A 16,020-nucleotide genomic window follows, 5' to 3' on the forward strand; every position below is an offset into this window, starting at 1 on the left:
GGCTTTGGACAGATGTTAAAATAGTCTGTAAAGATTACAACCTGCTAATCAAATTGACTGCTATTATCTATTATCATTTGGTGGTAGCCAATCAGATAATATGGAGACTATATTAAGGATGTGATTTGGAAAAGGTGCTAAGAGACATCTTCCCTTCACTGGGACTGTTCCCATCTTTGAGACACAACTAGACAAAGTGAGTAGAGCATAATGATTGGGTGCAAGGACTTTGGAGTCAGAATTCATTAAAAAAAAATCTCAGCTCCGTAGGTTATTAGCTGGGGACACTGATGCAGTGCAACAGAGCCAGATACACGCTGTACATTTGCAGGTAGCTTCATGAAACAGAGGAGGGTAATCCTCTCAAACAGTAAGGTCAGATTTGTGGTGGACTTGAATATACCCATCCCTCCCCATGGACTTCTAACTCTCACTGGTGGCCTGAGTCCCACATGGTGCTGTTCTGGGCATAGGGTCAACACTGCACCCAGGCTTTCCAGTCCTGCCTGGGCAATATGAGCTACTACATGACTCACTTCTTGTTCATAATCTAGAGCAGAGATTCCTAGTTGGCTAAAACTGGCAATGTGTCCATACTCTCATTGCAAGAGTTTGGGAAAGTAACTTCCTGGCATATCGAGTTTCTGTAAATGAAAGTGAACTCTGTTTGCAGAGTACAAGATTTCTTAAATATACATAGAAGGTTCAGATGCTGGGTGGCCAAAAAGAATGGCAAGTTCTTATCATAGTCAACCCCTCTGGCTGCCTGACATCAGCACACACCATTATTCCTATACTCGCGTAGAGCGATTCTTGTTTACACAACCAAAACCATGACCATTTCATCCCCAAAAGGGTCACCCAGAAGATCTCACTAGTTAACTACATTCATATTCAAGTGCAAAACCACCCAGTAATCTTCATTATGTCTCAAGTTCTGGGATGATTGCATCTCAAAATTATGGAGAGATCCAAGTTTGTTTCTGCAATATGCTATGCACAAATACATGTATGCATGCATAGATTTCCCTCTCCGCTGTTATGTTTTCTTTTATTTTTTTCTATTTAGTACCTCAGGTGGTCAAGGTTCCTCACCTGAATGAAGAACTTAAAAATTCATGCCAAACGCATATGGTGTCTTGGTGTTCCAAAATTATGAGATAGTTGTAGTCTTCTAATGGCTCTAGCCATTAGACACAAAAGTCTGAAAGTCACTTCAAGACTCCCCTGGATTTTGTCCTAGTTTGACTTTATCTTGATAGTGAAGATCAGTCATCTCATTTAACCTAACAACCTCTAGGAGGAGCCCAAAACACAATCTGGTGGTCTTAGCCTCCAATTCAACAGAAGTAAATTTGGGTCCCCTAGTAGAATCATTTCTCCTTTTGGTGCTAAGAGCTTTTATGGAGCACATTCTAGAGTTGTGTTGCTGAGTAGTAAATTTCTGCAAATTAGATATCATGTGCAATGTCAAGCAGTGTCACTTCTACCTTTGGGTTCTTGGACCCTAGAATCCTGGCTCTGTGAGACAGCACTGTACATTTATTACTGGTTCAGAGTAATAATATATCCTGTAAGACAACACTCCAAACTTAGAAGGTTATGTGTCCCAGTTGGAACTCTGAGTCTTAATTTGTTTCTTTCCATAAGTTTATATATATATGAATAATAGATTATAGATAAAAGCAAAGAATCTATAAACATCAGAAACAAAACAAACAAACAACTCTTAACACTTGTATCGTGGCCATACACGGCATTTATAAGTACAAGGATGCTGCTGCTATCAGAAGCATGGTCAATAAGAAAGGCATATTCATAAATAGAATAGATGTCTCTTTAGTTAGGACAAAACACTGCCTCCTTTGGGATAGAAAGTAGATATTGTGACTAACTACTACTAGCTAATAGGTTGGCCTTCCCAGGGTAGGGAACTTGGAGTTGTTCACTGCAGCATACAAAACAGGCTCTGAGCAGTGGAAAAGGCCAGGCTCTCCTTACTGAGGGCAAAACCTTGTGACTGTGCCTCTCCAACTGTAACCTCCATCACTATCAGTGTAATCATGCTGCTCATGAATCATTGAGAAAGCACCGAAGCAAACTGACCTCCACTATATGATAGGAAATCATATCCGCCTGCTTACTAAGAGTCTTTTCTGCCCATTCTGGGTCATTTTTAAGTAGACAAGATGATATGCCACTCAATGTTCGGCTCCTGGGAAGGCTAGGCTCTACCAGTTGGAATTCTGACCTTGTGTGTCATGACATAACATGTTGAAGAGAATTCAGGAAAGGTTTTACAAGTGTTGGTCAGGGTCTTCCAAGAATCTGATATGAAAAATGGGTAAGCGAGCCATGGGACTGTGATGCAACTTTGAATTATAATGGAAGAGAGAGGGAGAAGAAAATAACTGGAAGTATCCTAGAATAATATTAGATTTGAGAAAGCCTTATGAGAACTCTTAAGCAAAAATTGGCCTTCCAAGAATGCATGTGTCTCAGGAACTGATGGACTTTATTACTCCTCCTGTGGCTGGAAACCTTAGGAGGCATGGGGGCCACAGATTTCAAAACACAGTACATGAGGCCCTTGGTTAATTGCACTCCTTATAGTTAGCTTCCTGTGGAATGCATTGTCAGTGGCCAATGTGACAGGTAATAAATCCCCAATTACCTGATTATCTCAGAGAAAAAAATATAAAGATGTTAATACTAAAATTGCTCATAAGGGGCTGGGGTTCTAACTCAGTGGTATGCACTTTCCTTCCATGTATGAGGCCCTGGGTTTAATCCTCAGCACCATGTAAAAATAAGTAAATAAACTAAAGATATAAAAAAGTTTTTTTTAATTGTTCATAAAACCACTGAACGTTGTTTTTTTTGGTGTTTTTGTTGTTGTTGTTTTGTTTTGTTTTTGGTACCGGGGATTGAACTCAGAGGCACTCAACCACTGAGCCACATCCCCAGCCCTATTTTGTATTTTATTTACAGACAGAGTCTCACTGAGTTGCTTAACTCCTCACCCTTGCAGAGACTGTCTTTGAACCCGGGATCTTCCTGCCTCAGCCTCCCCAGTCACTGGGATTACAGGCATGTGCCACAATGCCCAGCTAAATTCTTTAGTTTTTAGTGTCCAATCTGCTTTCCTGGTTGGACTATTGCTGTGGTCTAAATGTGTTCCCCAAAATTCATACATTGAAACTTAATCACTAATGTGATACTATTAAGAAGTGGACCATAAGGAGTTGATTAAGGCACAAAGGCAGAACCTTCATGGATAGATGTATGGCCCTTGAAGGAGTGGGCTCATCTCTATCACCCACATGCAGCATCCATATCTTCCAGAGGAAGCAGCAAACAGGAGCCATCTTGGAAGCAAAGTTCAGGCCCTCACCAGATGCCAAACTTGCTGATAAACTGATCTTGGAATTCCCGGCTCCCAGAACTGTGATTTATAAGTTAACTGCTATTTAATTTATATAAACTATTATTTATAAATTACCCTTTCTATGGTATTTTGTCATAGCAACACAAACTAAGAAAGTTACTAAAAAATTTTCATTGATATTCTACTTTCTCTTCTAGTTTCTCATGGTACATAGAAAGTTTTAATAAATCACATGAATGTACAATTATTGCATTAGTTAGGAGGGCCAAGTTAGGGATATCACTAAGAGAAGTCAGTGGTCACTAAACCAGTCTTCATAAAATGGTCCTTTCCAAATGGGCCACTTGACTCAGATATTTGCTCCCCAGATCTGTAGCTCTAGAAACTCTGCAGCATACTCAAGGGTGATTAGTCTTAGTAATGGCTTTAAGCCCAAATAACCAAACTCACACATGCAAGTCCATAAACCAAAATCTCAACACATTAATTTATGGTGAGAATATAGTTTCCAGGAGAAACTAAATATTCATGTCAGTTAATCTGATCATGCTTTCCATCCACTTAGGAGTCTCTACATAGAGAAGAAAATTATTTGTGATGTAGATACTTAATGATAAATCGATCAGAAGGAAAAAAAGTTAATTAAAGGCAATGTGATTTAGGAGAAAAGCTTGGGAGTCAGGTAGACCAAGTTCCTTTGTAGAATGTACTTTTAAGTAAACAATTCCACCCATAAAAGATTCATGGTTTTTAAATTTTATTTTAAAATGATGAATTTATTTCAATCTTCTTGAGGAGCATCTATAATACTTTTTATAAACATCTACTCCAATTATAAAAAAAATGCTAAATTAAGTTAATGTCCTTGTTATTATGCTTTCAGGTTTTCAATATCTTGGTTGCGGCTTAAAGTTTTATAGTGCTATTGTTTTAGGGCGGGGATCATCTTTCATAACTCTCTATTCTGTATCAAATGAGACTTGGTTCTCTTGCATTCTATTTTCCTCAGTGTCCCTGACATATCTCTACTCACTTTTCAGGGTTCAAAATCACATTATCCCCTCTGTATAATCTCCTAAAAACTCCATGCTTCCATGCAATCCTGGGCAGTTGGATGGTTCCTCCTTGGGGCATTGATTTTGATGTCATCTTTATAGCACTTGTCACATAGTACTGTGGCCTAGGACTGGAAGGGTCCAGGGAAGAGAATCCACCACAATGCTGTGCAGTGCTGTGTGAGGTTTCACTGAACTAACCAGTTATGCAAACTGATGGAAAACAGGTAACTGATATATGAATTCCTGGAAGATGTGAGATCAGCATCATGGTAGCAAGTCAGATCTGCAAGGTGTATTGGAGACGTTAAAGAGGAAATTAGTCAATAGCAGAGAAAATTAGGGAAAGATCGAAGAGCAGATAGGAGACAGGCTCTAAGGGATGGTCTAGAATTTAGGTCAATAAGAAAACAAGGGCATTAGTCCAGTTCTCTCTCTTGCTGATGCAGATATCACAAAGCTTAAAAGCAAAGAAACTGTTTGCTAGTTAGCATGTCTGTCTTCACTCTTAAAGTTCACTGAGGACATAACTTACTTGACATTCCTACCCTAGCAGAATGCCTGATTTGTTGAAATAATGGAAAGCTGGATGGACTTAGACTTTCAAATCCAATACTTAGCACTACTACTAATTTTTGCATCTCTGTTACATCTATTTCAACTCATCTGAATAACTTTATACCTAATAAGTTGTTTTCATGTGAGGCTGTACTGGAAGTTATAGTAGAATTTTACCAAATGTGATGCTTGTCATCTTTTACAACAGTTTTTAAGAAAAATGATTAAATTTTATGTTTTGTTCATGAATTTAGAATGCTTCTGGCATGTACAATTAATTTTTGTCTTCTGAAAATGAGAAGCTTTGTTTCTGAAATACATTGGAAAAATATTAACACATTTCTTAATATCTTAAATGACATTTGTGTGCACACAAGTAACTGGATAGAAAATATATATGTATACAAATATACATACATTTAATGTCCCACTGCTATAGTTTGGACCTTGAATGTCCCCTGAAGGCCCACAGGTTTGAAGACTTGGACCATAGTCTGTTTCACTATTGGGGGGCAGCAGAAGGTGGGGCATGCCCTTAGAGGAGATATTGGGGCCTCTGCTTTTCCCTCTTTGTTTCCAGGTCACCACAAGGTGAACAGACATCCTCCATCACATTCCTAAGATGTACTATATTGCAACAGGGCCTCACAAGCATGAACCAGAATAATTCTTTCCTTCATATAAGTTGATTTATCTCAGGTATTTGTCACAGCTATGGAAAGAAGTTGAATACCACTGATATTTAACAGAAATTATAAACACAACTTGGTTTTTGTATACTTTGGGTTTGAAACCATGCTATTTTACATTTTGAAAACAACAACAAAACTACATTTCAAACCAAGGAAGTACCAATACCAAACAAGGTAGCTCTGGTTTTTAAGTCAGCTCCTGAAAAAATTTCCAGGATTGCTTAGGTGTCCAGAGTTTTCAGGAAATGGTTTCCCAGACCCTCAGCTCTCAAGGATGCTGTGTCCTAGCATTGGTGTGCCTGAGTGCTATACCCTTAGCCTGTGGCTTCTCCTTTTGCAGCCCCCTTTCATTTCACTGTCCTTCCAAACAAAGGGACAATTTGAAAATATCCAGTTCAAAACCTATTTGCTGATTCTATTTGATTGCATCTTAAAAGCTATTTTTGTAAATTCTTTTAACTGCAAAACACTTATGACAATTACAAGAGTGCTATACATTTTGGTAAAATCTATAAGGTCTTTCCACTCTAAATTTAGTATGAAAATTATTACTTGCAAGCATCAATAAGCAAACGACTTTTTTGTTTTACCTTAGAGTAACTAATGCAGTGCACTGTTTATGTAGGATCAATACATATTGGCTAGACTTCTCCATCCAATTTGCTATACAAATATAAAATGTTTGAACCTCAAAAATATTTTACAATGTTTTGGGTCAGGTCATAAACATACATCATTTAATATAGTGAGTGTGTGTGTGTGTGTGTGTGTGTGTGTGTATACACACACACACAGGGATTCAACCCAGGGACACTTAACCACTGAGTCCCAGCCCTTTTTGTATTTTATTAATACAGGGTCTCACTAAGTTGCAGAGGCTGGCTTTGAACTTGCAATCCTCCTGCCTCAGCCTCTCAAGTCACTAGGATTACAGGCTTGTGCCACTCTGCCCAGCTAAATAAAATATTTTGACCTTAATTTTTCAAACTAATTTTATCAAAGTTCTATGTGACAATAGAAAAATAAATATAATTGTTATGTATACTCTTTTATGCAATTTCTTAATTGATTTTAGAGTCCCAATGCTTACTTTAGAAGCATATATAGTCTAAAATGTTCATTATCGCTGATATTATTTGTAATTAATAACTATTAGCATTCTTAATTAAATTTTAAAATTTCATTTGTATTATCTAATAGTTTCTTAGTCATCACATAAGTTAGTAGGTTTTGTTTTGTTTCTTTTGTTTTAAGTAATACAAATCAACTGTCTATCTTTAAAAAAATTGATTGGAATGAATGATATCAGGGACTTACAAAAACCACTGTGAGTTCAGAAAATCATATATATGAGAAAAGCAAATATCAGTGCAGATTCTGGGGCTAGAAAATAATAATGGCCAAAATTACCTCATGATAGGATACAGCCCTGGAAATGCTGAGAGGCCAATAATTCATATCAGCTTCCAAAATCTAAAAACAAGCAAATTAGTATTTTGATTGGATGGGAAATTTTCAACAAATTATCCTCTACATTAAAGTATTCAAACATCCAAATACCATCCCTTCAGAAAATTTCACTGAAATGGAGGACTTGTATTTTAACAAGACTTGTATTTTGGGCATGCATTTATAGTACCAATGCATGGCAATTGACTTCTGTTATTTTGTTTTTCAGGCTTATTAGAATATCTATTAATATAGTAATCCAGCATGATATTGTATGAGATGACAAAAGAATTTAGGCCTCTATAGACAAAGAATAAGAGTTGACAGATGAACAAACTAGAAAAAAAAAAAAAAGTATACTGCTATCCCTGCTAGGTAAAAGCAAATTGCCTCTCCTCTTCCCCTTCCCCTCCTTCTTCATTGTCCCCCACCCTCTCCTCCTTCTTTTTCTTAATTTTTTTAAAATGTAGGGGAGGAACATTATATGCTGTATACCACATTGCTTCAGCAAAAAGGCACTATCACAAATAGCACAATCAGAGCTACCATCAAATTCACCTTCCCTTCTTCAGGAAGCTAACTCATGGATTAAGTGGGAATGTGCAAGGAATTACGATCCCTATAATTTTCAAATCTCAAATACCCCCAGAAATGCAGTATTGCTTTTGATTTGCTATGTTGGCAGGAAAGAGCAGGGTAAACTTGTAACTGACCTATGGTAGCTTTGTGGTTATTTCCAGGGGTGCCCAGCAAAGAGGAATTCAACGTGCCAGCCAGTGATACAGAAAGTGCTCTTGTCTTGTTCTGTTTTCCCTTGCCATAATAATACTCGAGACTGGGTAGTTTATAAAGGCAAGAATTTTCTTTAGCTCATGGTTCTGGAGGCTGGAAGTCTACGAGCAGACAGCTGCGTCTGGTGAGGGACTTGTGCTGCATCCTAATATGGCTGAATATCAAAAGGGTAAGAGGAAACATTCAGAAGAGAGAAAAATAGAGAGGAAGCCTCCCTTTATAACAGCCCATTCATTCAAGAAGCAATTCCATCCACCAAGAAAAGCATCAATCCCTGTTAACACCACATCACCTCTTAAGGTCCCAATTTCCAACACTGCCACATGACAATCAAATTTTAACGTGCATTTTGGAGGGCACAAACCATATTCAAACCAGAGCAGCTGTTTAATGTCTGAAACTCCTCTGAATGGACTCTGTTCTAGCTGGTCTACATTGTTTATTAAAAAGATACAGGTTTCTAATCTGTACCTGTTTTTTTTTTTTTTCAGATTCTTTGCTCCTTTATTAATTGGGTTGTTTGCCTTCTTATTGTTGAGCTGCAAGAGTTCTTTATATATTTTAGATACTAAACTCTTATCAAATACAATTTGCAAATATTTTACCCATTCTGTAGGTTATCTTTTCTATTTCTTATCTTTTTTTGTTTTTACCGGTTTACCTGGTACATAGCCTACTTTGTCTTTATAGTCAGTGGAGTGGAAAAGATCCCTTGGGAAACTTGTTCTGGAGATGAACTCCATTCTGCCACCCTGCACAACTACAGGAAGACAAAGGACCAACCTGAAGTTGCCTTTTGTGCTTTCCTATCGCTGCTTCTGTAAATCCTTTGCCCACAGGAAATCTTTCTGGGTGAACCTCACTAGAATCTAGCAGATCCTTTCAGTGATCTGATTCAGGGAAACTGCTGCATGAAAGAAGATTCTCAAGAGCTTTCCTTTGAACGCTCTATGGTAACTTTTATTCCATAGATCGGATGACAACCGAAAAATGCTGCTGTTTTCTGCAGAATAATTCATCATATGATGGGCTCAGGGTCTACTAAATGTATTTTTAAATTTTAAAAAAGAAACAATTTCATTTACCCAAAATCTAATATGGTGTTCTGGACCCCTAGAAATTAGCACTAGCTCAGAATTGACATCTACTGCCTAAGAATCCAACAATTTTGAATATAATACTTTCCCTAGTGCAATTACCTGAGTAAATAAATACAGTTATCTTTGAGAAGGCATAGGTAAGAGGTTCACAGTATGTACTTGCAGGGTTACAAATATAGCTTTTAAGATGCAATCAGGTAGAATCAACAAATAGATTTTGAACTGAGCATTTTAAAATTGTCCCTTTGTTGGGTAGGACTTTATAAAATGAAAGGGAACTGGAGAAGGAGAAGCAGCAGGCTAGGGGTACAGCACTCAGGCACACTAATGCTAGGACAGAGCATCCTTGAGAGCTGAGGACCTGGGAAACCATTTTCTTAAAACTCTGGACACCTAAGCAACCCTGGAAAGTCTTCAGGAGCTGGATTGAAATCCAGAGCTACCTTGTTTGGCATCTAATCTGTATTTCCTTGGTTTAAAATCTAGTTATATTTATTGTTTTCAAAGAGTCCATATTGCATGTTTTTAAACTCAAAGTATACAAAGACCCAACTTTTGTTTATAATTGCTGTTATGCATCAGTTGGTGCTCAACTTCTTTATCTATTTTGTTTCAGCCTCTTCATACTTATGATTCTATTTTAGTGCAATCCTGTTTTCTCAGGCTGTTCAATTTGCTAGTTTTAAAAAAAAAAATAACATTTGAACTTGAACCAATTAATCACAGTCTGAGATCTGTGTAGATCATGCCATTCTAATTAACACAATGGCATGACTGTATATTACAGTAAAAAAATACCTAATCTGCCTTTGAGATTTAATAACTTATCGGGAGTATTGTACTTCCACTGGAGTCACGGTGTCCAGGTCAGGTATAACACCTCCCACCAGCATTTCCCATCTTGGGAAAGAAATGAGTAAGGAACATATAAAAGCTCTGGCATTGTCCTCTTCAGATTTAAAATGCTTGATGAAGGAAAACTTTTTTAGACACTCCTAGGGGGCATAGTCAGAAAGTGATTCCATCCACCTAGCATTTCTGTTTCTGAAGGTCTTTAAAATTTTTCCTCTAAATTAAGCCATGTTTAAAATACAACTTCTTTTTCATTAACCAGTAAAGTGTAGAGTGCACTCAGTCGCTCAGAATACCTTATGGAATTCATAGCCTCTGGAAAACGAGACCATTTGGCAAAATTATTATTTCTAATGTTGCATTTCATCCCTTTTGTTGAAGAATCCATATTCATTCTGAAGGATAACAATGTCCCTAGAGTTGTGCTGATATAAGTTAATAAATTTCGTATGTATGGGTGTGTGCGTGTATGTGTGTGTGTGTGTGTACACAAAACTTCTCAAATTTAACTATTTTAAATTTTGTACCCCGGGACATGATGTTACAGATATGAAAGTTATGTAGGAAAGAACATGTTTTTCTTTCAAGAAAACAACCTCAAGCAGAAGGTCAGCATCTTCATATAAGGAAAGAACAAATCTATCAGACAGAGGGGAATTTTCTAAGCAAAAATACCTCCCCTGTGGAAGAGGCTTAATGGGATTAGGGACATTAGGTTACTCCAAGTCTTTGGAATATGCCATATACCCACATTTCCATTTCCATTGTTAAAGTAGCACTCTTTTCTGGAAGCACTGATGCTCACATAGAAAGTCTGCCTGGGCTATAGAATCAGTTTTTCATGTGATTAGGTCACTGGACTTTTTTCAGGGTGGTTATACAAAAGTCCTGGTTGTATTCTGGGTTCTGAGAACAGAACTTATTCTTTTGAGATTTTATTCTCTACTTTAAATTATCTGATGTTACCAAAAGCATGAATTCAATCCCAAATGCTTGAACTCAACATTGTTTTATGATGATCTTTGGTGGCAACTCCATGGTCAGTGAGAGTTTTATCCTCAACACCAATAGTCTCAGTTATTTGCTATTTGACCATAAGCATTGTGTTCTGCTGTGTTTTCTTCACAAGCAAGAACCAGGACTTCATTACTTTAGCTCAGTGTGGATGACCACACTTGAGGACTTCACATTTCCCTTATGGTCATTTGCTTACAATGCAGCCTCTGGTACCAACATCCGTATAAGTGAGGACATAATCCCAAGCAACAAATCTGTACTGTAGCCCAGTCAAGCTAAAGGAAATGGACAAAGGTTTAAATAGTGGGTATTTGGAACCCACAAGAATCAATGTGGATTCTGAGGGTAAGAGGAACAGAAACCAAAACAGTGATTTTTATTTATTTATTTATTTATTGGTAGGAATTGTCTTGATAGAAAACCACTGCTCATATGAAATAAATCCCAAAGGTATTTAGTCTCTTTGTTTTGCAACTCAAAATTCAAATTCCATGATAAGGTTTCTGAGACTGGCCTAGTTTCTGTCACATTCTGTTGGCTACAGGAGGATAGGACACTAATACTGGGAGAGAAAAAGGATGCATAAAGCCAACTCACATGCAAATGATGTGATCTGATCTAAATTTTTAGAGGATTGAATTAATTTATCTATACTAAAGTTAAGATAGGCAGTTTATAAGTATTTGATTTTGTTGAACTAGTTTAGAAACAAATCAACACCTCTGTCATTTCCCCCGACATTTTCTATTTTTGTTCTATATTTTCTCTTCTCCTTTCTGCTCCTTAATTTTTCCTCTCTCATTTTAGAATTCCATCTTATGAAGCAGTCAGAGACTGACAAGTAGAGCACATATATTTATCTCCATTCCATCTCAAGATCCCTGTGAAATAAATTTTTTAAGAATCATAAACAAAACATATTAATAGTTGTGATGAAAGTAGGGTAAGAGATGAGAGATTTAGAAAGCATTCTGAAGACAAGGCAGAAACAAACATCCCTGAAGCTACGCTGAACAGTTTTTTCAACCTGTAGTCATTTTTCAGCATCTTTGGGCAATCCAGAACCAAGGAATTAATCCAAGGAATTGAAAATAAGCGGGAAAAGGGTTTGAACATGATGCAGTTTAAGCGCTCTGCACCCCATTTGACCACAGCACCCCCAAGACACACAGCAGAAAGGAGTACTTTACACCAGACAACTCCTTAATGAAGATGCTAAATGAACAGTAATGGATACACCTGGGCTCCAAGAGTACTGATTGGTACCCAAGGTTGAAATTTTATTCTAGCATAAGGGGCACAGCTATGACCCTAAAAGAACTCCAAGAAGACATAACTTGTCCACTGCATCAGAGTTTTCAAAATTCTCACCCAGAGAAGAAAAGCAGAGAAACCAGCCCAATTAGGAAAATAGAGACAAGTTGCTCCAGAGATCCAGTCCTCCTCAAGATAAATTGACACATGTAGCATTGATGCTGATTGTCCCCCATGTTCCAATCTTTCATATTTTCTGTAGTTATAGAACCCTGATTTTTAGCAAGTTATATGGCTATTCAAAATAAAGATCATCTTTTCCAGCTGCCCTTGAAGCTTAAGGTGATGATGTGATGGACTTCTCGCCGATGGATGAGGAAGCATTGGTGTGTCCATGTTCTCGGAAAGAGCATGCCATTATCCCCCTGTGCAGGCTTTCTCTAGGGAAAAAACAACAAAAAAAAATAAGAAGCAATGGCTGGGTTGTCATTAAGTTGACCTTGGGAATGGAATTCATACATAATGAAACTTAAAAACAGGGACTGGAAACTGAAACCATGGAATGTCATTTCAATTTTGTATGTTTTTTTTTTTCTGTTACCAGAAGCTGAACCTGACCCCAATGAATACAGCAGCCAAGACAATAAACTACATAAAAAAGACATGACAACCTTAACCAAAGAAAAATTTTCCTGGAGGAAAAGATAATTTAAAGAAAAAAAAAAGACAACTTTAAAAAAACAAATTTATATATTCAGAGGTAATCAAGAAAATATCATATTCATTAAGACAAGTCTATTAAAAAGAAGCAAAAAAAAAAAAAAAGAAAAGCTCCAAAGACTACAAATTTGACTCTTTCTTCTACCCTCAGAAACATCAATAAAAGGCTGGAAAATAATATTTCCAAAACTTCCAGATTTTAAAACAAAAAGGCAAAGAGAATGAAAATGAGAAGAAAAAAATGATTAGAGTTTTTTAAATGGATAGATTTAGGAGTAATTCTCTCAGCTTGATTCTGTTGTGACAATGATATGGAGCGAAACCCAAGACTGACTTGGGATGGTTGCATATTGTAACCAATAATAAACTTTGGCCAGGCATGGTGGTGCACTCCTGTAATCCCAGAAACTTGGGAGGCTAAGGCAGGAAGGTGGCTAGTTCAAAACCAGCCTCAGCAACTTAGTGAGGTGTACTTAGCAACTCACCGAGACCCTGTCCCAAAAAAAGGACTGGAGCCGTGGCTCAGTGGTTAATCTCTGGTACCCAAAATCAAAAAAAAAAAAAAAAAAGAAAGGAAGGGAGAAAGGAAGGAAGGAACTTTGTGGTAAGCCACAGAGATTTGCAGTGGTCACCCCTCAAAGAGATTTTATCTTGAGGTCACACACAAAGACAGGAAAATGAAATTTTCACTGGGCTTCTTTCTCATCATAAACACTGGATACTAGTAAAAAAAAAAAAAAAAAGGATAGTCTCTGGATTTTCAAGAAAATGAGAGTAAACCTGAAATTTCCAACCTTCCAGATAACTATAGGGAAAATAAGAACATTGTCAGACATGAAAGAACTCAGATATTTACCTAGTTTATTCTATTTCTTCAAATGTTACAAGGGGATCTCTTCAGTAAAACAAGAAAGATTCGGAATAATTTTTACACAGGACTGATAATTGAAATATCAAAAAGATTTTGAGAACAAATGTAGGGGAGTAGCTAGTATGTGTTGGCTTCCATCAGGGGATTATAGTTTACATTTTTGAGGATCTGACATAACCTGAAAAACCTTCCTCCAGAGCAAAGATCTAGCTGTTGTTATGTCAGTAGCAGCATCTGAACTACTAGTGCACCACTCCCTCCTTCCCCCTGGAATACTAGGTGGAAAAGAGAGAGAAAACAATGAGAGATGCCTGAGGAAGAATCAACTGGAGGAACTTCTATCTCTCCTGTCATTCATTCAGTTAATTCAAAGAATACTTTGAGCACACACTATAGACCAATCCCTATACAATTCCAGGAGATTCGTAAGAAAATAAGACAGTCTGTGCTTTCAAGGAGCTCACAGTCTTTCAGGGAAGATTAGCTCATATAAACTAAGCACCTTGCAAAGAGAAACTGACATACTAAAGGTAGGTGTAAGAGGAAGGGATAGATAGATTAATTTTGTGTTGCAAAGGGTAGGGGTGTCCTAGAGTCCTCAAACCTTTCAGAAGGGTCTGAGTCTCTAGATAAAGTGGCTCCTGAGGCTAGCATCCTTTTGTTGTAGGAAACAGTTTTTTTTTTTTTTTCTTAAGCCAGTAGCATATAAAAGTTCTCTAACTGAATTTTCTAGCTCTAAGGAATCTTAAGCCAAACCGCAGAACAAAGAGAATTAGTCAAAGAAGTGCCAGTGAAAAATCAGCAAACCAGAAGACTAAGTCCAAAGAGGCAGGAGGGAGCCTCCTAGAAAGCCACCAAAGAGTCTCACGTGGGAAGGAAAGGGGCATGGAATCCATAAACCTCTGAGAGTGAAGACTGGGAGAGAATTCACACAGCCCACAGTGGGATTGTGTTGAAGTGGTGCTGAACACTGGGTAATGAATTCACAGAATAGAACTGGCCTTCCTGATGTGGGGAATGAGGTGGAGACGAGTTACAGGTAATCACAGTGATCAATTGAATACATAATATAAACTTGCTTGGTGGAAATAATTTAGTGATTTGTTACAGCAAATTAGATGTTGGAATGAAAGTGTGGTTATGGCTGTTGTGCTTGTACTCCAAATAGAATCAATTTACGGTTAATAGAATAACTCGGGTGAGCAGTGTGTGACAGTAGGCAATGAATAAAAGTCTTACTTTGCAGTGCATTTATATTTATTAATAGGCAGCAAGCCCCACTCTCTTGCACCCTATATATATGAAAGAATGAGCAAGAAGACTCATTTATTTGCACTTATGTATGAAAGAAGGGATGGAATGATGGATCAAGATTAAATTTATTTAGAGAAAATATGAAATCCTAAATTTCAGGTAAATAAGGAGGAGGAGGAGGAGGAGGAGGGAGGTGGCAGAATGCAGGGAGATTCTCTGAAAGAGACCTTGAATTTGTTAGCTGACCATAATTCCAAAACAGGTTATCTTTTGGGAGTCAGGATCCGGAAGGGTATTTATGTGGGTCCTGCAGCAGCAGAGCTGACGAAGGGAACACTGAATTATTTATCTAGATGGATAAAGTGACATCAGATTATGAGGGTCATGAATGTCAAGCTGAGCGTCTTCCTATCAATCTTGTGGACTAATGGGAAACGCTGCAAAAGACTGAGAATGCAGTACCTTGAGAAATGACTCAACCCAGGCCCTGGGTTAAGAAAACTTCTGAAAGTGATCCTGCTAGATGGGCTGGCTCGGACCCAACGCCCCACCCAGCCGCTGGTAGGCTCCACCCTCTCCCCCCCAGATACCGCCCCCTCCCCTCAGAGTCTGAGAGCTGCCCAATCCCCGACCCCGGTTTAGCCTAACTCCGCCCCCGACCTCGCCCCTCTGTTTCCCTGGAGACGCTCTAGGCGTCCCTTCTCTCTGCCCAGCGGTGCCAGGTCTCGGAAACTCCGCGGGAGGAGGGGGCGGCGTCGGCACCCTGCACCTGCCACCGGAGGGGACTGACTTCTGCAGAACGGAAAACCTGAGCTGCTCCCTAGGGCCAGTTCACCGAGGTTCGTGACGCTGGGGGCAAGGCTGGGGACAGGGCTTTCTCAGCTCCTCCTTCAGGTGGGCTGTTCTTTCCAGGCAGTCCGTTCCCCAGCCCCGAGACCTTTCTCCATCAGTGGGTCTCAGGCTCCCTAAGTTGAGGCCCTAGCCAATTCATTCAAAAAACAATCGAAAGGACTAGAGA

The sequence above is a fragment of the Callospermophilus lateralis genome, chromosome 8 (assembly GCF_048772815.1).
Source record: "Callospermophilus lateralis isolate mCalLat2 chromosome 8, mCalLat2.hap1, whole genome shotgun sequence".
In the NCBI taxonomy this organism is placed as follows: Eukaryota; Metazoa; Chordata; class Mammalia; order Rodentia; family Sciuridae; genus Callospermophilus; species Callospermophilus lateralis.